This window comes from Vitis vinifera, chromosome 12, assembly GCF_030704535.1.
Source record: "Vitis vinifera cultivar Pinot Noir 40024 chromosome 12, ASM3070453v1".
NCBI lineage: Eukaryota > Viridiplantae > Streptophyta > Magnoliopsida > Vitales > Vitaceae > Vitis > Vitis vinifera.
This window is the reverse complement of record NC_081816.1, coordinates 23,883,548-23,906,218: the sequence shown is the minus strand read 5'-3', so window position 1 is coordinate 23,906,218 and position 22,671 is coordinate 23,883,548. Positions and strand designations below refer to the sequence as shown.

Sequence of the window (22,671 nt, the reverse complement as noted above, 5' to 3'; positions counted from 1 at the left end):
TACAGAATCATGCTTGTACATGATAAGAATTCAATTCAATGAGGAAGAGAAAAGGCATAACTTCTAAATAATGGTATTACTACATCTTTTACTATACATTCCACATTATTGTCTAAACAGGGTCCAATTTAATATAGCCCTAAGTAGTTACCAAAAAATGATTTTCATTCCCTTACAATTTATACAAAAAATTTCTGATATGCACATTTCAGGCAAATGTACCATTAGAACAGAAAAATGATATGTCATGTGCCACCAATTTTCTATCTTAACTTGAGAAATCAAAATGACACTTGAAATAAAGAAGGTGGCTAGACAAATCAGAAAGGATTGAGATACGAGAAAATGTCAATTCATATAACACAAGCACACATACATACATACATCACAAGAGCAGAGATCCAAACAGTGCAACAAAGAATGACAGATAAACAATCAGATTTAGAATGATTTACCCTAATTTTGTTTCTAAATCTTTTCTTCTCTTTATAAACACTCTTTCACTGCCTCTGTATGCAATTTTGGGTGGCTGAGATTTTGAATGACAGGCATTAACTACAGTTTGCTCTGGATCTAAAACTCTTCTATAAACTAGAATGGCTTGGAGCTCTTGCTCTGAAAACGTTGATTCCAATGAAAATGTTATGGGCTTTGTTTGGTAAGTAAAAGAGATGATACTATTTCTTACTATTTTTATGTATATAAATGGAGGTGATGTAATGGAATCATGTTTTGGCAACAAATTTAATTTCTTCCCTATTATAGCCAACAAAGATGATAAAAATGGAAAAAAGAAATACATATGAGAAAATTCATTTGAGAAATACATATGATACAAATTTACTATTTTTATCATTGTGCGCTTGATGTTATCTATGTACCATGGCTCAAGGATTTGTGGTGTTTTAACTATCATATCTGGATTGATTCTCACTCACCAATTATACTTATTAGTCATTTAATAAGGATGATAAGCACAATGAAAATAAAGAAAACTTTTTGACAATTTAGTCATGGAACCAAGTGGTAAATTTTTCAAAAGCGTAAGAATAATTGCCATTCATTTGAATATTTCAGACTTAATTTTGGGTCATTCACATTTGATAGTTCTAGGTTTGTTCCTTTTTTCCTCAATTTGTTTATCAATGTGAAAATAGTTGTTATAGTAGCATAACTATTAGTACCATTTGTATCAGCCTAAGTGCTTGAGTGCTTATATTCTCAAGTGTTACATTAGTTTTATAAAAATGATTATATTTGCATCACCAGCAAGTATGCATGTATTTTCTTTATCGGTATGGCCTGCAATCAACACGAAGAGAAATTTAGGATTGAAAGGCTTGATTAATTTTGCATTCTATCATCCTGAAGGTGGGGATAGGTTTGCAGACGGTAACTGTTGGGACACTGCCTTTAAGAGTTTTCATGAAAGCAAGAGCACATTAGGCATGAAGGATTTGTTACTAATCATAAAGTAATTGTACTAAACAGCACAAGCTTTTAAAGTACAGTTATAATGTACAATTTAAATATGCCATGGTTAAGAGAAAAGAAGAATTTTAATTATTTAATATTGTATGCAACTGTATTTTGCTTTCGATGAGCAAGTCATTACTTCCAAAATGGGATCATTTAAATCCATGACTATTCTTATCCTAGGGAGGTGGAAGTGTTATATACATGAAAATTGATGTATTGTAAGTATAGCATCAAATGTATTTCAAACTTAAACTTATCTGAATAAAAAAAGTAATTTAATTCTATGTTAGATAGCACAATCACTAATGTGTAATTATTGTATATTTAGAATTCCTGAACTATCTTACTTCTTGGATGTCAGACATATCTTCTATTGCGGATGACATGTCCTCTGATCTGAAAATCCACCAAACTCCAATACCCCATAAGCAATACAGGCTTCTACAATAGTAGTACTCCATAGGCAATCCTCTATTCCTCTTATCTGGCAGTGTCAATCTTCTCATTATTTGCATTAGCCTTCTAACGCTGATAACTCCAAGGTATCAATCAGGTTCCCTGAACACTGTTTGAATCTGTGAGTTTCGATACAATTGCAATCATTGGTTAGAATTACCGTCTCCTCACTGATGTTGCAAAGAACTGTCTGAAATCCTCCCTGCCTCACTCTGCCATGAACCATTTGTCTTCCATCTGAGTTCTCAAACATACTCCACAGGCAATAAGGATGAATATCATGTGAGTCATCTGTTTCCACTATCAATGAATCACCTACAGCAACCAAGTCTCCACAAGCGATAGCCTGTTTATAATGAGCCTTGCCACTAGGTTTTGTCTTCCGGAACTCCATCCATGAAGTTTCTTGGTAGGAGAACAATTTTTCATTGGTCTTGATGCCCGAATGAGGTTTCTCTGTTTTCTCAACAACAAGTATTTTCTCCCCCCGAGTGAAAAATCTCCTTGGATTATGTTGACTAGCTTTATTGTCATAGCTGACATTGCTTTCAATTTTGATACCAGATGTGCCATTGCTGTGCTTGGATTCAAATTCACTTTCTTCTTTAACATCACTTCTTTCTTCACTAATTACTCCGTATGATGTCTTTTTCATCATTTGATTATAAAGACTAGTCCCAGAAGCATACTTCCTGATAGTGTCATCGGGACAGTATGCAAGTTGTTGAAGTGTTATCAGTCCATGGAGTTCCATAATTTTCCACTGCCACCAGATTAGGAGAAATGTAAGTAAGCTGATTCTGATAAAACTAAATAGGTCATAGAACATTCAAAATTGAAAAGTTGATAACAGAAAAATGGAAAATAAAAAGGAAAAATATAAGAGAAACCACAACTTTTGAATGAAGAAAATCTTACCTCAATCCTAAGCCTAGAGAAGTGATCTCATCCTCCTACATGAGTTCCCTTTTAGTTCCAACAACAGAAGGTTTTCTGGGCCAAAACACAGTTTTTTTTCCTTAAAACCAAGCAGGTGGCAGCTCACTTGGGCATCTAACCAGAACCAGAAGCATATTCACCGTCTTCAGAACTGTTTATCTTCTTCTTGCTTTGGTGGTTGGCCCGGGAATCTGCTCTCTCAAATGCAGAAACTGCAGGCATTGATTTTCTTCTTATTTTTGTCATTTCCTAAACAAATACTTATTCAGGAACTAGAAGCAAAGCGCATGCAATTCACACTAAGAAATTCATAAAATAATCAAATGCCCAAAAGTGAGGATAAACCCACAAAGATATGGGATGAGGAAGCCTAACGAAGAAATGGGGAGCAAATTTCAGTAATCAAAGCTATTAAAGTGAAAAATATCATATAGAAAGCCAGATGGGAAAAAAAAAATAAAAAATCACATGGGAGGATGGGTATGCAAATAGGATAATCAGCAACTACAGGAAACATACCAATATGGGAAAAAAGTCAAACTCCATAGCAAAATTAAAGAGGAGATTTTGTATTAGGGAGGGCATGCAGACTGTTAAGCCAGCCAAAAGGGATGTATTAACCCCAAACAGGAATGTGTAGAGAAATTCCATGGAGGTAAGGATGGAAACCTAGAGGGCTTGGGATGGGCCACTACACTTCCAACGCCTGTTGGAAATGGTCCATCTTGAACTTATCCCAAACTTAGGTTTGGACGATGGAATTGATATCATCCCTGAAGCAAAAATTAAAGCAAAACTGTCCATGCCCTGTTCCACTCCCTTTTACCTGATTGTGCTGAGACAAATCAAGATGGGAAAGACTTTGAATAATCTTGATAGGGATTCAGTGGGTTTGATTACTTGACTTCAATTTTTTACAAGATCAGTATACATATCAAAAAATATAAAGGAAACTAGTACTTGTGTGTAAGCACAGGTATATTCCTTAATGTTAAGAAATGAATTTTGTTGGCCATCAGAAACCAACCTATTGTTGGAAGACACTTGACATAACCGAATTATGAAATATCATTTCAGAAAGAATTACCGTGAATTTTGACTTTTCATCTCAGGAAGGAGAAATACTTGTAACTGATAAAAAGATTTACATATTCAACTAAGTCAATGGATATCGTTAAACATGGCAGGCCTAAATAGCCATCAAAGCTATTTGGAAGAGAATTTAGATTTCCATATAAAATAAGCTAAAAAGAAAGAGATCGGATTGGCAGAAAAAAAAAAAAAAATTTAAAGAACTAAAGAATAAATGAGGCCAAAGACCAAATTCTTGTAATCATTGAAAAAAGGCAGTGAGTGGTAAGGATGTAAGAAGGTAAAGCTCCTTGATTTCCTGGAAGAAAAGTTTAAAACTAAAATTGAGGTTCTAAGGCAAAAGGGAAGAGAAAATGACTAAAATAAATGAGATAGGAGACTTTTGAGTACTTGCTACCCTAAAAATATTTGGAAATGAATGTAAAAAAGGTTGATCATTGCACCAATATCTTCTATAAATGGATATGTGTATCATCAAACCCAAACCCCTGAGAACACCCCCCCCCCCCCCCCCCCCCCCCAACAACACACACAAAGAAACAAAGGGGTAAAATGAAAAGAAAACCTGTGCAACAGCCTCTTAAGGTCAATGGTGTGATAACCTAATGATAACGATGGCATCCTATCCTTTGAAGTGTGATTCATAAACACTCAAAGTAACTTTATGCCATTAAATCTTAATTTCCCAAGAAACTTCTACAACCACTTCCCTAGAAAGGCTCAACTCATCAGGCAAACCCTCTTAAACCTAAACACCCTTCCTCCTTTTACTTCTATAACTAGCCACAGACAGCAAGGTGGTTTCTTTTCCCTGACATTTTTCTCTTCATTATGCATCACCATGAAAATTTATTATGCTTATAAAAGGATAATTGAATCAGTCAGTGAAAAAAAATATTTCTCTTAAAATTATGTTGAAAAGCTCCCAAAATATCATGATCAAGTGATCGTATGATCAAATTAAAATTAAGTTATATATAAATAGCCATATGTGTAGCTATGAACGCACACTAAATAGCACTGGAAATAGACATTTTTAAGAAATATAGAATGTGGTTAGCTGTTGATGGTGTGAATTGAGGTATAAACAAATTTAATATAAGCTGCGCCACATCACCATTAGCAATGAGAGTACGGATTCTGAAACACATTAGAGATGGAGCCTTTGAACTAAAGGTAAGACTTGCTTATGATAAAGGTTCAAAAATATGTATTATACGATTAAGAGAAATTGAGATTGACTACAACATGTTGAGTGACTTTATCAGCTATAATTATGAACAAATGTGAGGATTATATAGTTTATCCAAACAAGGGATAAATAAACTTGAAATTATTGCAGACAAGCATGATAAAAAAGAAATAAGAATATTCCATAATAAGAAAAGACGTTTTAAAAAACAATGAGAAAATTCCAAATGTTCATGGTTGGAAAAGAGTTATATTAAGATTTGGAATTCACAACAAAAATTATGATAATAAAGATGTATATATATGATCCCAATAAATATATAAAAATTCCCAAATATGACAATCGAAGAAGAAATATATTTATCAATGCCTTAGAAAAAGCTTGTAAGCGTATAGACATGGCCTAGGATCACTCTGCAGTCTTTACCTTATCAGAATTTTCTTTTTTTAATCATAAACTCAATCAATCTTTTCTATTAAAAGATCAAGAAGGATGAGACATCCTTCCATAATGTACAAACTTAGATCAAGACAAGGGAATGGATTCCTTTAAAAGGAACCATATAGCCAAACAAACTAGAGAAGTTACAAAAAGTGAAGAAACATTTGAACAAATATTAAGTCAACTCAAGGAGGCACAAAATCTCTAATAAAAGATACCAAATGCTTTGCTCTTCTTGTAGCTAGCTCATCTGCCACCTAATTAGCTATGCAAGGAACCCATTGAATGGAGCATCCCACCTTCGTAAAGATATTGAATATTTGGCACAGCCACCTATCAAGCCTCCATGAACCTCTTTCCTTTTAAGCCATCCATGAGACAATAACAGCAAAATCCCCCTTCACCACAAAGTTGGACAAGCCAAAGCTTTTGCTTGTACAAGGCCTCCAAGTTGCCCTGGGGTGCCCAAAGAACATCCATCAAAGTTCAATTTAACTACTTCAATTGGCACTGACCATACTTGTGAAGTTTTCCTAGCCAACCTCCTTGACTTCCATACAAGACACCAATCTAGCAATATAAGGCTCAAGGAGGTGCCTTCGAAGGCCTAGCCAATGGAGGCCCAAAGAGAGGATGAAGAGTAAAGTAAGTCCAAACTACACCTATACTCCTCTTAGTATCTCCTAAAAAATCCTCACATTTCTTTCTTGACATATTGACCAAAATCAAACCGAAGCTTGCAATAACCTTCCCTTATCATGCTTACATCTTATTACATATTAGCCTTTTCCCTTTTTTGCAGCTTGTTGTTTTAATTATGTAGTAGTGTAGTTTGTCTTGGTCTAAATCAACTATTTTTCTTGATATTGATAAAGAAAAAGTGATTACTAAGAATGCATACATTCTTTCACCCATGTTATATTCTTGAAGTTCAACATTCATATATTCATGAATAAAGGAGTTACAAAATTGTCTACCAAGCATAAGAAACCTCTCAACTCTACCATGCGTATAACACTAACCAACAAGGGCAAATCCAACTACTAGTTCATTGAGGCTCAAACAGATATTCTTTCAAAATATACCAACAATGATCAAAACATCAATGATATATGGAAATGGAAGCAATAAATGTTCTAGTGGAAAAAACAATTGCATGGTTTTGGTTGAATGGAAACAACAAGCTAGCAACAAGAAAGGATTATAGGATTAGGTTCAAGGCAATGGAAATTGTTATTTATAAGGAATGATATCTTGTATGCAGCATGACATGAAACTCCATATGGCATAAAACCCTAACCGCATTCTATCCCAAAACTATCTTACCCTTATGTATATTCAAAAAACCCCAATATCTCCCTCCTCCCGTCCTAGGTGGTACTAAATTTTCTACTAAGAGGCTGCTCGCTAAGAGCTGCCTCACATATCTTAGAGATAGACATGCTTGTTAATTTCCTTTCTTCCCCAATTACAAAGCCTCATATAACCTCAACTTTGATACCACTTATTACAAACTAGGTCTTTCCTTAAAAATCTTTGCAAGATTTAGGCATCTCAAACCTTTGAGCACCTAATTGGCATAGCTTGAATAGTTGCAAAAACAAAACCAAGCCAATAGGAAGAGAATGCTTTAATAATTCAAGTGTAATAACACTAGGAAGCTTTACAATATGAAGCGATTCTCAAGTTCTTGGTATTTATTACAGTAAGTTATGGGGTTCCCTATTTATGGGTACTAGGGTGCCCTTTCCTCCATAAGTTTCCTATATGGAATTCAAATAAGCACATCAAGATTGTCAAGTATGTCAACCACATCAACCACCTTGAAGCACCTCTAAGTTGCTTCAAGCATATCTAAGCACCTTTAAAGTTGTGCTAAGCTCTTCCAAGCATCTCTAAGTACCTTAAAAACTACTCCAAATTGCCCTAAGCATCTCAAAGTTGCATAAAAAACTTCCAAACACCTCAAGGTTTAGGGTTTAGTGTTTATTACTATTAAACTTCCAAATTATTTGAAGGTCTTTGATATATTACTATTACAAGGCTTGAAAGCCCTTTTTCTATTAACAAAGTGTGTAAACTCGTGCTCCATTATTTTGATGTTAATGCTTTCAAATGTATTTTATGCTATTCGAAGGGTATTTTTTACCATAATCCATATTTTCAAGCTTCTCCTACTCTTTCTCATCTTGGACTTCAAGGGGTCAAGTGTGCTGGTTGTCCAAATGATTGTTAAACCACCAATAGCTCTAGTATCTTTCTTTGGTCAAATGTACTTTCCTGAAGTTCTAAGAAGCAAAATGGTGTTGCTTCTTCAAGCCTCAAATTTGAGTATCATGCCTTTACCTATGGTACCATTGAAATTACATGGCTCCAACATCTTGGTGAAATCCATGTCTTTCTTTTGACACAACCAACATTTTGGTGGGATAACATCGGTGTCACATATCTCTTGACCGATCCCATTTTCCGTGGAAGAAGACAACACATAGAAATTGATTTCCGTTTGTTCATGAAAATGTTGCTTGTCAAAAATTTGGATGCACAGTAAATCTCTACCATTGATAAAGTGGTCGATGTCTTGACTAAAGTTCTCTTGTTTTGTTGAATTTTATTTTGGTGTGACATACTTAATGTAACTTCATTTCTCTGTTGAGGGAGCATGTGAATAATAACTCAAAATTTTAAAGTTTTAGATTTTGTAACTAAATTCAATATTATGGGTGTACAAATCTATCATGATTCATGTTCAAATCTAAAGTAATATAAAATTATAAATATAATAGCTCTCACAGAAAAATACAGGAGAGAAAGTTCTCTATTATTTTACATGATTTGATTATGCTAAGCATTCTGATTGCAACAATTCCTCTTACCCCATGGCAATTGAAGCTTGGAGTCGCAAACATTAGGTGATCTGTGATCAACTTACATGAGATCAAGCACAGTAAGCATCCCATCAAATCACAATCCAAATGTACCCATTGATTGAGAGTCAATAACAGATGTTGGAAGATGCTTATCTTTTGGCACTTTTTGTATACACCATGTGTATTTTGTGCGCTTTTAATAGATTTGCTTATTTACCTATCAAAAATAACAGATGTTGGAAATTTGCAGCCAGTCTAACCTTCCAATCAGTCTTCCATTGGTAGTACCTTTTAATTGTATTGGCAGTCATAAACGTATTAAATCAACCACTTGTTTCATAGATAAACCAACCTGAAGGAACCGAAATTCAACCATATATATATATATACATGTATAGCAGTAATGAGCTGATATTGTTTTAGAATTTGTAGGAAAAGCCCCATCATAAATGTGAATAAGCATGATCACTGAGCCAATCTGTTTCTTTTGTACAAATGTAAGCAGAGGTTTTTTAGGTGTTTTGATCAGGTTTGTTGTTTTCATCAGGTTCATGTATTTATGGGGAGGATTTCTTATCCTTCTCATGAACTCTTTAAATTGATCAATATATACCTTGTTTTTGAGAAAATAAAAAATAAAAAAATCACAGAGCCAATGGTCAGAATACATGTCAACAATGACTGAACTAACCATCTGGGAGCATGGTTATCACCTAAGCTTCCTCATAAGAGTAAATGATCATCTCTTATTAAACTTTACTCCAACTGCTTCATTGATTCCATTTATTGGAGAAAAAACCTGCAAAAAAGGAAAAGTTTTATTCATCCCCACCTGTGGACAATATGCCACAACACAATAACCATTAATGGGTGATCAGAGACGAAAACTGATACTGTTAAGGGAAATAATAAACGAAACATGAAGGAGAGAACATGTATAATACAATTAACTCCAGCCTAACCACTAGAGAAGCAAAAGGAAGCCAGTATAAAGATGTCAAGGTCTAGTTAGCATCCAATCTTCCAAGTAACGTCATGGAATAGATTGTATTCAACTAGTTTAACCGTGGAATAGATATTACTTGTTGGTACAGCGTAGCAAAAGTGCAAGGAGGTAGTAAGGTATGAGAAAGGATCGAATAACAATAAAGATAAAAGCTTCTACAGAATTGGTTAAGAAACCTGACCTCACTTGTAAAGAACTTTTGGCTGTTTGATACCGGAGCTTTATTTTTGTAATTGAATTCTCTCTTTTGAAATGTTCCTTCATTTTCTTAGAAGCCACATACTAGTTGGGAGATGTTTTCTCCAATGATGTTTGGCTCTTTTTTTTCATTTTAGAGGAAGATCGTGGTAATCAGCATGGATTATTGTGAACTACACATCTCCATGGTAAAATTGTTGAATTTTCTTCACATTGATTTTCAATTACCTTGAATGGATGATTTCTTATGTAAATTTTCTCTAATATGAACATAATGAATGCTTTGGAAACTCATTCAAGGTTTCCATAATGTTAGATTAGATTTGTTATGGGTAATATATAGGAGAGAATCTGGAATGAAAAAAAAAAAATTGAATTGATAATAAAGTAAAGAGAATCTATCCTTACAATTGATCATAGTCTCATGTAATTGCTAAATTTAATATCATTGGTGTTTTCAAGTATCACAATTGATGATTTAGGGTTAACTGAATGTGCAAAGTACAAATCACCATGTGAAGTAATAGGTATAATAGATCCAATTCGAAAGTTCTTTTTCCATTGAATTTTTCCTTAAAATTTCAGAATTTGATTTTATAGAATCATAAACTCAATCAATCTTTTATTTCTTCATCATTCATTATTTTCATACATCATGCCATGCACCACTCATTCCCTTTCCCTACCTCACTTTTTGGCTACCATATTCAAGCTGTCCTAGAGGATGACAACCTGGAGCTGCTATAATATGATGGCTTAATCTCACAATTTTGATCAACAGTGACTGCTATATCCTTTGCAGTGTGACCGTATTAGTTCAAGCATATCCACCAATCATTCCAACATCTAGGAGATCCTGATTGTTTTTCTTCTAATGGCCATTGCGCGGAAGGGAGCACCGATTGAAGTACTGGAAACTTCCAGATCACACGACAATAAGCTCTCAGCCTGCAAAAATCTGATTCATGTCATTCAAGGGAAAAATTCTTTAGGAAAGGCAGTCCTTAGACCCCAGCCTTTTTCAATACCAGATCTCACCTACAAAAACAAAAAGAAGAGTTGATATGTAAACCGAGGGAATAAACTTACCACCATCAAGCTGACAGCCATCAATCAAATTCAACACTACAAATAACAAAGACACTGATATCCTTTACATTTAGATTGAAAACCAGGTAATCCACCAGTGGCTGGTGTGAGTCCTTAGTAGGTATATCTCCTAAATTATAGAAAAGCAAAATGCAGGCTATGGTTTCTAAATCTCCTGATGAAGATGACTAAAAGTCCATGTTCTCTTGCAGCAGTGAGGTGATATGCTCTGCTGACTCCTTGAATTTAGTGGACCTTTGTGTAGCTCAATTATGCTCCATGTTGATAGTACTGAGTCATACATATTTCCAATAACCCTGTATTTCACAAGCACATCATGCACATTAAAGTGGAACCATCATTTCATTCAATGCAATGAACTCAGGAGTTTATTCCTTCTCATGACTAGCTTCCAGATCTCTTCATTAAAGCGACAACTCAACCTTGCCACAATTTTCTAATACCATGTTGATGCTGCATTCTCATCAGCAACAATTGAAAAGGAGTAAAGAAGTGAATGACCAGATCGAGACCTCCCAACCATTATACAAAGGGAATGACATGATCGAGACCTCTCAACCATTATATAAAGGGATTATCTTTTCCCATATAAGATTCAATTTGATTGTGCACATTTGCAACCAATAGGAGATGCAGCCAAGATAATTTTGCTAATAATTCCATTGTAATAAACTGTTTTAGCTAGATTTTCATATTCACAACCTATAGGAGTTCTGGATGTGCTAATTTAGCTAGCAGTTTCATTCCAACAGATATAAATGTTTGATTGTAGCCATAGTTGTAATAAATTGTGAAATAACTGATATTTATACATTGTCAAATCCAGAGAAAGATTTATGCCTTCATATCCGATCACACTAACAATTCCTGGCGCAAAAAGATGAAAAAGAAACAACTAGGAGATCAACTTACTTGAGTTTGAGCACATTCCCGAACAAAAAGTATCCTGTCCTGATCTGGGTGAAAACACATTCCAACCATACCCATTGGTTGAGGATCTGTATTAGAGGTTGGAAAAATGTCCTACCCAGTCCAACCTTCAAAGTACCTTTCCACTGATTATGCCTTTTGGCCAAGTTCAGCAGCCAAGGAGGTGTTAGTTTAGCTATTTGCCCTGTGAACAGAAAAACCTGCAGGCATATGAAAGAGGAAAAAAATTGAAGCAAGATAAGTAATGAACTAACAGTTCCACGAGCAAACATTTAAGAAAGCATAATATAAAAGTGCCAAATACATTTAAGAAAATAATTACCATACATTTCACAAAACATTGGACCTTCTGGAGCATAATTGTCACACAGATATTCTCATAAGGGTAAAGCAATTTATTAAAAGAAAATTCTTTTGATTCACAAGATCAGAAAAGAAGAGCACCTTTCCATTCTTGATCTCATGCCAATCAGCTCCTGGTCATTTTGGAATTTTTTTACATTGGATGAGATTCAGCCCCGTTCATTTTCTTGGAGATATGATCTGTTAGGATTGACATATCCCCTCGAAATTTTGGAATTTTTTTACATCGGATGAGATTCAGCTCATTCGTTTTCTTGGAGATATAATCTGTTAGGATTGACATCTCCTCGAAATTTTGGAATTTTTTTACATCGGATGAGATTCAGCTCGTTCATTTTCTTGGAGATATGATCTGTTAGGATTGACATATCTCCTCGAAACTTCCTTTGGTACCAAGATGAAGCTTCTCTTGGGAACTGTCCAAAAATAATGCAAGGAAACAGTCAGGTATGAGGAAGGATAGAATGCAGAATAAGATTGAAGCTTCTGATTAAAAAAAAATAAAAAAAAATGAATAAGATTGAAGCTTCTCTGAAAAATTGTGAAGAAACCCCACCTCCATGGTTGTTTCACAAGCCCCATTGCCAATATTTGGGAGATCCCCAATCGCGTCTCTGACAGTTATTGCACGGAATGGCCCACCAGTTGCTGTACTGCGAACAGCAGCATAGTTATTGACTTTAAGCTCTAGGCCCGCAAAAACATGCCATTCGAGGAGCGTCTCATCAGGAGATGCTGGCTCGTCGACGAGATTGGGGAATTCCATAAGCTCCAGCTTCAGAAACTCCGAATCTCACCTAAAAATCAGAAAAAGAAGTGTTAACAAAGGTAGAAAGACTTTCATCATCATGCAGCTGAAAACCATAAATCCGACTAGGTAACACTGAGAAATGACAATATTGAAACATTAATTTGCTTTATGCCTAAGCTATGATCAGGATACCTGAGAGATGCTGCTCATATGAAAGCATCCTAACTCCAGCCAATAGTTCATCGAGACCCATATGGAAATTTCCTCCAGATGTTCACACGTTTTTGTAGACATCACGCAGAAGCAGCAGACATTTATTTTCTCTGTCCTTTTTTCCATTCCTAAACAAAATATTTAGTTAGGAAATGGATGAAAATCACATGTAATTCACAAGCATCAAGAGATGCAAAAAGTAACAAAATATACTAGATGGAAGACAAAACCATAAGGATGGGGAAATGGGTGCTCTCTGAAAAGCCTAGGAAGCAAATTGTAGAAGTTATTGGAAAGAACACCCTTTGTGGTTAAAGTGTTACAGAAAAACAATATCAACCAGGACAGTAATCATGTGCATAAAACAGAAGCAGGAAAAAAACCATTAAGAAAAATTAAATAAGGAAATTTTATATGGATACTCAACACAAAGTTAAGAGCCCAACCTCCCTTCCACAAAAAAAATGGGAACCAGAAATGCAAACTCTTACGGTAGTCAATGTGGATGCTATTAACCCAACAAAGAAGGGTACAGGGAAGTGCCATAGACATATGGATGTAAAAATGGTGGGTTTGGATTGGGTTGCTAATCTTCCAACCTTGATCCTAAAGGGAAACGATCTTTACTTTTCACAGCCAAAAACCTAGCCAGGATGGATGGAATGAGTCCAATCCTAGTATGCAAAAATTTAAAGAACCATCCAAATGCTAATGTCCGCCATTGTGCCCCATTGATTTGACCAGGTCATGGTTGGTAACTATGAGATCAATGAGTTCCACTGATCTGCGTGAATCAGGTAGGGCATGTTACACATTTTATCTCTATTTTCAGAAAATCACTGTGCATATCAAGAAATGGAGAGAAATTATTTCAGTTGTCATCAGGGATCAAAGCTATGATGTTATTGCCAGGAAGCAAGAAAATCACTTTAGCTAATAAACTCTTAATACAGAAAGAAATTAATTTTGATTTTTTTTTTAAGAAAAGCATGAATTCAACATCTATTAAAAAATTAAATATTCAAAAGAGCCTGGGAATATTGTTGAACATGGGTTATATTTCTTCAAAACATATATTCCTTTGTTGGGGTACTTTCTATTTAGGAAACAACACAATATACTTGCTCAGCTTGATAAATCAAAGCAGCAATAAGGGAATACAGGATAAGAATAATAAGGAGAAATGGGCCTCAAACATTTTAGTGCCATGCCGATCATGCTAGCAAGAATAACTCAATTACTATGCAAAGCACTTCATTGGATGAAAAGCACAAGTATCTAAAGATGAATAGAATAACAAAATGCACAAGAGAGAAGGGAAAAGGGGTATGGAAAGCCTTAGGTTGAAATTATTGAAATCATCAACCTTCATATGGGAAGTGTTATAGAAAACAATATCTCCTAGAACAGTCAACATTTGAATGATATGGCCAGCCGTAATGAAAAACATATAGAGGTATAAAAAAAGAAAAAAATCAAACCTTCAAGAAAAAATAAATAAGGAGTATTTATATGGATCCCTAAGACAAAATAAGAGTCCCCAAAAAGGAAAAGAGAGGATCTGGAGACTCTTAAGGCAAACAACATGGATTCTATTAACCTAACATAGAAATGCACAAGGAAATGCAAAAGAGGTAATGATGGACACAAAACAAGTTTAGGCCAGGCCACCCATCTTCCAATGTTGATCTTGAAGGGAAATGATCTATCATGTTCCTGACCAAACACAAATCCGATATTCATGAGACAAGCCCTATCCCTATAAGGAAAAATTAAAGGGACCAGTCCTAGCATTGTTATGCAATCATTGCACACCTTCGTGGCCCATTAGTCTAATAAGGTCACAACCATTAAAGATGAGCCCCTCTTGCACAAGCCGAGAAACAAAAATAACCATATTTACCTTTCTCACCACTATTGTAACTCTTTCATCAAAAAATCAAAAAGAAAGAATAGGAGCATGCCATGGATGAGGAGTGCTTTCCCAGAACAATAATGGTGGCTGGGGAAGTGGTGAAGTGGTAAGGAAGTGATAAGTATACTTCTGAAACAATAACAATGGGAAGGATTAGGTTTAGGGAATTTAAAATTGGCATTTACATGAAATGACATCCTATCAAGGTTGGCAGGATGATACGAAACCCTATTGGCACAAACCTAATCCAAGTTCTAAAAGATTTCTACAACTACATAACATGTCCTAAGAGTGAACTAGACATCGTTACTCAGCAAACACACCCAAATGCCATGCCTTTATGGAGATATGTATTAGTGCAAATGCAATGTAAAGTGTACACACTTAAGCAACATATATGATCCTCTATATTATGAGATAACAAAGTATGGACATGTTAAGATATTACTAAGCAATTTCCAAAACAAACTGATGCTTGACAGTGTGAGGAAATAAAACAAAAACCTATAATCAAGACAAAAGAAAAATGTAAGAAAATTGCAGAAACATACCCCCTTGCTCCAAAACTCATTCTCTCATGGAGAGTTTCTTCCTTCACACTTTTTCACTACCTCTCCAACTCTCTATTTATAGATGAGTTCGAATGATTCTTTCTAATACAGCCTATAGAAAGATGCAAAAACCGCCCACAGAAAGACACAAAACCAGCCCACAGAAAGACACAAAACCAGCCCGCAAAAAAGGCATAAAATCAGCCCATAGAAAGGTGAAAAACCACCCAACAGAAAGGCGCAAAACCAGCCCACAGAAAGATGCAAAAACAGCCAATAAGACTGATTTGAAAAACAAGATTGATTAGGAAAATGACACAACATAAAAAGGCTCCAGATGTAGGTATTGTCTTGAAAAGTTTCCTTTGAAAAGAACAAGCGGCAGGAAATCAATTTTGAAAAGTGAAACAATACACTTCTACAAAAAATTTTACTTTTATGCACAAATTAGGTGTAAAATGATTAAAATACTTTTTTGGCATCACATTTAATTTGTTCCCTAATACAACCACAAACAATTGATAAGAATGAGACAAAAAGATAATTACAAGAAGATAATGGGTGAACTCTCAATGTTTTCAATGTGTAACAGTCCAAGAGCTTGTCTAAATTTTCTTCGAGGTTCAACTATCACACCTAGATTGATTATTACCCATAGATTATATTAGTCAATAATATCGAATATAGATTGTTGGTGTAATTTGCTTGAGATGAAAGCGTGAAATGTGCTTTAATGGTGTAGTTGTCAAAGATAGTTGTAAAAATTCACAAGGCTGACAACCATTGGGATCACATGTAAGTTGGATATCGAGAAAGCATATGACCATGTCAATTGGGGCTTTTTGCTGGCGGTCTTGGAAAAAATAGGATTTAGTCCTAAATGGATAAGATAGATTAAATGGTGCATCTTTATAGTTTGCTTCTCTATAATGATTTATGGGACCCCAATAAGCTTTTTACAGAGTTATAAAGGCTTTAGACTGAGTGACCCTCTATCCTCATATCTCTTCATTATGGCCATGGGGGCATTCTTTTATATCCTAAATAGGGCAAAAGAAGGGGCTTCATTGCACGTTTCTCATTTAGTGGAAGAGGATGAAAGGGATTGGAGGTCTCTTACCTATTATCTGTTGATGATAATCATATTCTTTGTAATGCTAAAAGGAGTATGTGGAGTACTTGAGTTAGACATTCATATGATTTGAGGCAAACTCAAGTTTAAAAATCAATCTAGAAGAAAGCAAATTAATCATGGTTAGGGAGGGGTTGCCAATATGGAACCCCTAGCCAGGATAATCGTTTGTAGAGTAGTTACCCTCCTTAAGAATAATTTGGGTCTTTCGTTAGGGGCTCCTTTTAAATTAGCATGAATTTGGGATGTGAAGAAGGAAATATTTCATAAATGACTAACTATTTGAAAGGGACAATAGCTGTCAAAAGATGGAAGAGTAACTATGATAAATAAATTTAAAAAAATAAATAAATAATAATAATAATAATAAAAACCACTCTACTAGGTTGTCATACAAAGAAAGGTAAGTTTAAAGCAGGAAAAATCCAAAGGGATTTTCCTTTAAGGAGGAGGGGCTCTTGACATAAATTCGTATTTGGTAAATTGATTAATAATTTGCATGGATAAGAGAGGAGAGAGAGAGAGAGAGTGCTTGTGTGTGTTGGGGGGAGGCTTGGGTATTGAAAGTTTGTCCATTCTTAACAAGACTCTTGGTAAATGGTGTTGAAGATTCGCTATTGAGAGTGAATCCTTTTGGAAACGGGTTATTACATGGAAACATAAGGAGGAAAAGGGGGGACGATGCTCTAAAGGAGTGAGGAAAGGTATGGGGTGGGTGTGCGGAAGGCAATCAAAAGCGGGTGGGAGGCCTTTAATAGAAGAATTGGTTTCAGGATAGGAAATGAGTAAAGGTGAAATTTTAGAAGGATAGATGGTGTGTTGACTTATCCCTGGGATAGGCTTTCCCTATATTATTCTCAAAAGCAACCATCAAAGATGCATGCATAGCAAAGATATGGGAGTAAGAAGAGGGGGGAGGGTTGTTGGAACCCTAAGTTCATATGATAGATTCATGACTAGTAGCTAGATGAGGTGGAGGCCTTTTCTAATAGACATCTAACACAAACAATTTGTATGAATATAGAGGATAAAATAATTTGGCCGAACTTGAAGTGTAACAAATTTTTAGTTAAATCTCTCATCTTCATCTAATGGAAGAAAGGAGGGGTTCCCTTCCAGTATTGTTTGGAATCATTGGATTCCATCAAGGCTTGATATTTTTGCTTAGGAAGCTATGTAGAAAGGATATTAACATTTGATTAAATCAGAATAAAGGATTAAAGGATACTGAATAGAAGGGATTTGTGCAAAGTAGAAGAAGTAATGGTTAATCACATCCTCCTACACTACTCGAAAGCAGTTATATTATGATAGCTAATTTATGTTCTATTAGAATAGAGTAGGTGTTGCACTCCTCGATAAGAGATGTCCTTTTAAGTTGACATAGATTCTTTGTTGGGAATAAGAGGAAGAAAGGTTGGAGAGCTACTCCTTTGTGATCATTTTAGACTTTATGGAATAAGAGTAATAGGAGAGTGTCTGATAATACTGAAAAAGTGAATCAAACAATTAAACAATCCTTTATGTACAATTTTATAGAATGGGTTAGAGCATACATAAGAGATTGCTTATTACTTATGATGGACTTTATCAATTGGTTGAGTTGTAAGTAAGGCGAGTGAGTCGTTTTTTGTATATCCTTTTACTTTGTTTGACATTTTGGCACATTTATATATACTACGTATGCTTTTGTTTACTCTTTTGTTAGGTGCTATTTTTTATAGATAAAGAAGTATATAAAATAAAAAATAAAAAGTGCTAAAAGAGTGACTAAGGCATACAGGACCTATACACCCACAACCAAAAAGGCTCAACCAAGAGAAAGATCTACAAAACAGGAGGGACTACAACAACCTCAACTAGAGTCCAAGCAATCAAAGAAACTAACTGGAGTCAAAGGACCATCATCTATAAACAATTTAGTCTCCAATCAAATAAAGCAAATAAAAGAACTTTTTAGCCTTTGGATCAAAAACACGTCATCAATTGAAGGCAATTCTATCTCTTTGGTTAGTTACTATTAATATATTTGATCTTTGGCTACCAAGAAAATAGTTGTAAAAATTCACAAATAAAATAAGTTATACCCTTAGATTTAAAGATTTTCTAACTTAAAATGACTTAATATTCAAGAATTCTTGTACTTTCATTTTGTACCCTTTTTGTTAGTTTGCATGGAATTGATTTTTTAATGAACTACTAAAAACATTACTAGGATTCAAACATGGTTCGAGTGTTTTCCTCCTTACATAATGAACTCCTTTAGATATTTGATGTAAGATTACCACACAAGTATTTTCCTTGATGATATGGGTTGCAAATACTACCCAAAGAACTACATGCTATCAAAAGTTTGATCACCCGAAGGTTGCATGTTCATTTTTTTCTTGCATAGGGGATGGATTTGAATAGTGTACTTTTGGAATATTTTTCTAAGGAAATGTATCACATGGTTTGAATATCATGAACTAGTTTACTAATCATAATGAAAGTGCACTAAACTAAACAAGCTTATCACACAAAATTGTAGTAGTCAAATCTAAAAATGTTATGAGAAAAAGAAAAAAGAAAAAAAAGAAGAAGAAACTTTCGATCATTTAACATTTTATGCAACTAAATTTCACTTTTGATTGATAAATAGTTTCTTCAAAATAACAAAAGGCCAAATGCAAGAATGGAATTCTAGATCTACCAATGTAATGTGTTCAATCATTATCCTATAATGTGGAGTTCCAAGGCTACTATTAGAGCTAATTATTATCACACTAGAGTTTGCTATATTAATCTTCTCCTGGTAGACTCAATAAGATAATAGGTCGAAAGGTACAAAAAAACTTAAGAAAACAAACCTAAGCCCCTTCCATATATTCTTTTTTCTTCTCTTTTCCCTACTTCCAAACCCTAGAACCATAAGTTTATGGTTTCAACTTGGCATTAGACAGCAATCCTACTATTTTCCCTAAATTTTCCAAAGTAAAACAAAATCAGCATGTTGACATAGAATTTTACCCTTCATTTTTAAAATTTGAAATTTGGGTTTGTTTGGTGGAGTCTTTTTTGGTTCAAATAGGTCCTACATGGTATGCTTGGATCAGAGGATTTTGCATTTTTGTTATTTAGGGATGTTTTTCTGGGGTCAAAGAGGGTCCACATTCTGTTTTGGGACTCCTGAAGGCTATTTATTATCAGTACTAATCTTCTTGTTTATATGCATTGGTTTGCTAGTTATTTCCATTGTGGAGTCATTGTTGGTCTTTCAAAGTGGTCATAAGTTATTTCTAGGCTGTTGGATGCTATTTATTATCCCAAACATTTGACTTTATTCATGTCTGGTGATGAATTACACCTCCTCAAGGATGATTCAATACTTAAATCAATAACAAAAATAAAAAATAAAAAATGAATGGTGTTAATTCCCTTGCTTAGGCCCATGATTTTTCAGATTTTTATTTATTTTTATTTTTATTTTTATTGTTATTATTTATATATTTTTTATAGTGGACAGATGATCCCCCCTTAGATGCAAAGGCTAGGGAATATGAAGATTGCCTCTGTAATTATGGGATGACTATGGCATCGTATGGAACCCTATATTACTACAACAATTGAACTTTGTGATTCTTTTAAACAGATTTGGGACTTTCTTGGGGAATCATTTGCTCAGCATTGAAACATTTCTTGAGTTTTTGTATAAGACAAGTTTATTACTAAGCAATCCAGAAGATCATTGTCCAAATACTATAGCACTTTCCAGTGTTTGTGGGATCAATTACTGCAATGTAGACCATCTACTACCGACATAGAGTAACAAAGTGCCACTGGGAGAAGTTCATGATTGCTTCCTTGCTATCTGGTTTGGACTCTGATCTTCGTGATTCTTGCTAGCGAGACCTGTGCCACTACCACTAATACCTATTCTCAGCTATTAAGGTCTTCTTTAGGACAAAGCTCCACTACAGCTCCTCCAGAGTCTTCTGCCCTAAGCTCTGGCAGTGGAGGTCATAATAATTATCCTGGTGGCTCTCACAGTAGCCATGGTGGACGTGTTATTCATGGTGGTTTTCATAGAGGTAGCCATATTGATGAACATGATGATAGGAAGTGTGATCCCTCTGGTGGTACTAGTTATACTGAACCTAATTGTTCAAAGAAATATGGTAATTCAAATTAGGTGCATCAAGTTACTGATGGAACAACACAACCATTCCAACTTTCTGCTTCAATTAGACAAGTAGTTTCTGATTCTGGTTCTTGTGATGCACTTACTACTCAACTTAGTGAGTCTTTATTGTTATCCTCTAGTCTTTATGCTCCTAATTTTCCATTTAGTTTACTTTTTGTAAGTAAACTTACTAAATCATTATATCCATAATTTCATCTCCAAATTTCTAAGTTTTTCCAGGACCTTAGGATGAAGAGGATGATTAGTTCAAGGCATGAGAAAGATGGGCTATATTATCTAGATCTTGGTGAACATCCTTCCTCAGTATTGAATGCTACCAATCCCTTCTTTCAATGGCATTCTCGTTCGGGTCATCATCTTTGGCAAAGTTGTATTAAGTTACACCCATGTTAAGTCATTTATCCAGTTTAAAATGTGAAACTTGCCACTTGGGTAAGCATCATCAGAGTTCTTTACCAAAAAGTAGTCATAGCCATCAGTCTGAACCTTTTGGTGCAATCAACGTAGATACTTGGGATCCATCTCAAACTTCTAGTCTAAAAGGATTTATCTATTTTGTTGTACTTGTTGATAATTTATCTCAAATGACCTAGTTATTTTTAATGAAAAAGCGATGTAAATTACCTCATATTGTCTCTAAGTTCTACAATGAAATTCTTGTTCAATTTGGTAAACGCACCAAAGTTATCCAATCTGCATCATCTGATAATGCATTAGAGCATACACAACCATCAATGAGTTTACACAATTATTAACGAGCTAATTTTGTACTAGTCGTGGTATTATTCACTAAACTAGTTGCATTTACTCCTCTCAACAAAGTGGTGTTGCCAAATGAAAGCATTGTCATTAGTTGGATATTTCTCGTACCCTATTGTTTAATATGCAGATGACAACATTTTCGGAATGATGCTGCCCTCACAGCATGCCAGGTCATTAACCATATTCTCTATAGCCCTCACGATGAACCTCCTTTTTCTCAACCAAACTACAAATAGAAAACTTGAAATTTTCTTTTATTTTCCATTTTCTCAAATTTCTCATCAACCAAACAGAACTCTTCCTCTAACTCTAAATCCCAAGCAAAACATTGATCTCCGGAAAGATACCTAGGTTTATTGTGCCAAATTTAACCTGACCTGACCTGACCTTTAAAGACAAATTTATCATTTTTCTAAACTAAAACCTGAAAATATAGAACTTGAAAAAGGATTTGTTTTTCATTTTCTCGTACTTATTCTCAATCAAAAGTACACTTTCTCTTTCTCTCTAACCCTCTGTCCCACCCAAATACCATTCTGAACATTGATCCACCGAGAAAATACCTATGTTTATTGTGGCTAACTCGACCTAAACTTTACCACAAATTTATCATTTTCTCAACTGAAACCCAGATAAATTGAAAACTTAGAAGGATGATTTTTTTTTTTTTTTCTTTCTCATTTTCTCGGATTTCTCAGCAACCAAACAGGACCCAATAAAATTTTCCTCTAACAAGAAATGGAAAACATACCTCTCTCTCTCTGTCAAGACAGCTCGCAGAATATTTTTTTAAGATGAAGAAAACCCCTGCTCTTTCTAAACCCTAAGAAACCGTTTTCGGAATGTAGCCTTTTTGAAGTGCTTTGGGTGGCGGGAAACAGTTAAAACAGTTTCCCCGTATGTTTTATACTGAGCAATGTGTCCTATATGGATAATGGGATTAATGTACAAAGTAATGAGAACCGATGTATAAAGCAATGAGACTCTATTATACACGATATTTCTTAATTAGTAACACCTTTTTAATGTGATACTAAAAGAGGTACTATTCGATATCATAATCAGATCATGTATATATATATATATAT

At 34.8% G+C, this 22,671-nt stretch overlaps 1 protein-coding gene across 10 annotated transcripts in view; it reads right to left on the bottom strand.

Moving 5' to 3' along the window:
- The window catches only part of LOC100252276 (DNA (cytosine-5)-methyltransferase 1B), a 28,142-nt gene extending 12,567 nt beyond the window's left edge, over positions 1-15,575 (bottom strand). For 3 of the 10 annotated variants that reach the window (XM_019223722.1, XM_059740999.1, XM_059740998.1), the window contains exons 1-9: positions 15,507-15,540; positions 14,944-15,084; positions 13,020-13,168; positions 12,633-12,873; positions 12,158-12,492; positions 11,696-11,913; positions 9,161-9,268; positions 2,854-3,123; positions 1,827-2,698 (exon numbers count right to left, since the gene is read on the bottom strand). The gene's annotated coding sequence lies outside the window, so the exon portion shown is untranslated. Of the gene's footprint in view, positions 1-1,826; positions 2,699-2,853; positions 3,124-9,160; positions 9,269-10,278; positions 11,914-12,157; positions 12,493-12,632; positions 12,874-13,019; positions 13,169-14,943; positions 15,085-15,506 lie in introns of those variants that run through there. The other 7 variants (XM_059740997.1, XM_019223715.1, XM_019223716.1 and 4 more) reach the window with 7 other exon arrangements.
- Positions 15,576-22,671: the final 7,096 nt, after the last annotated feature.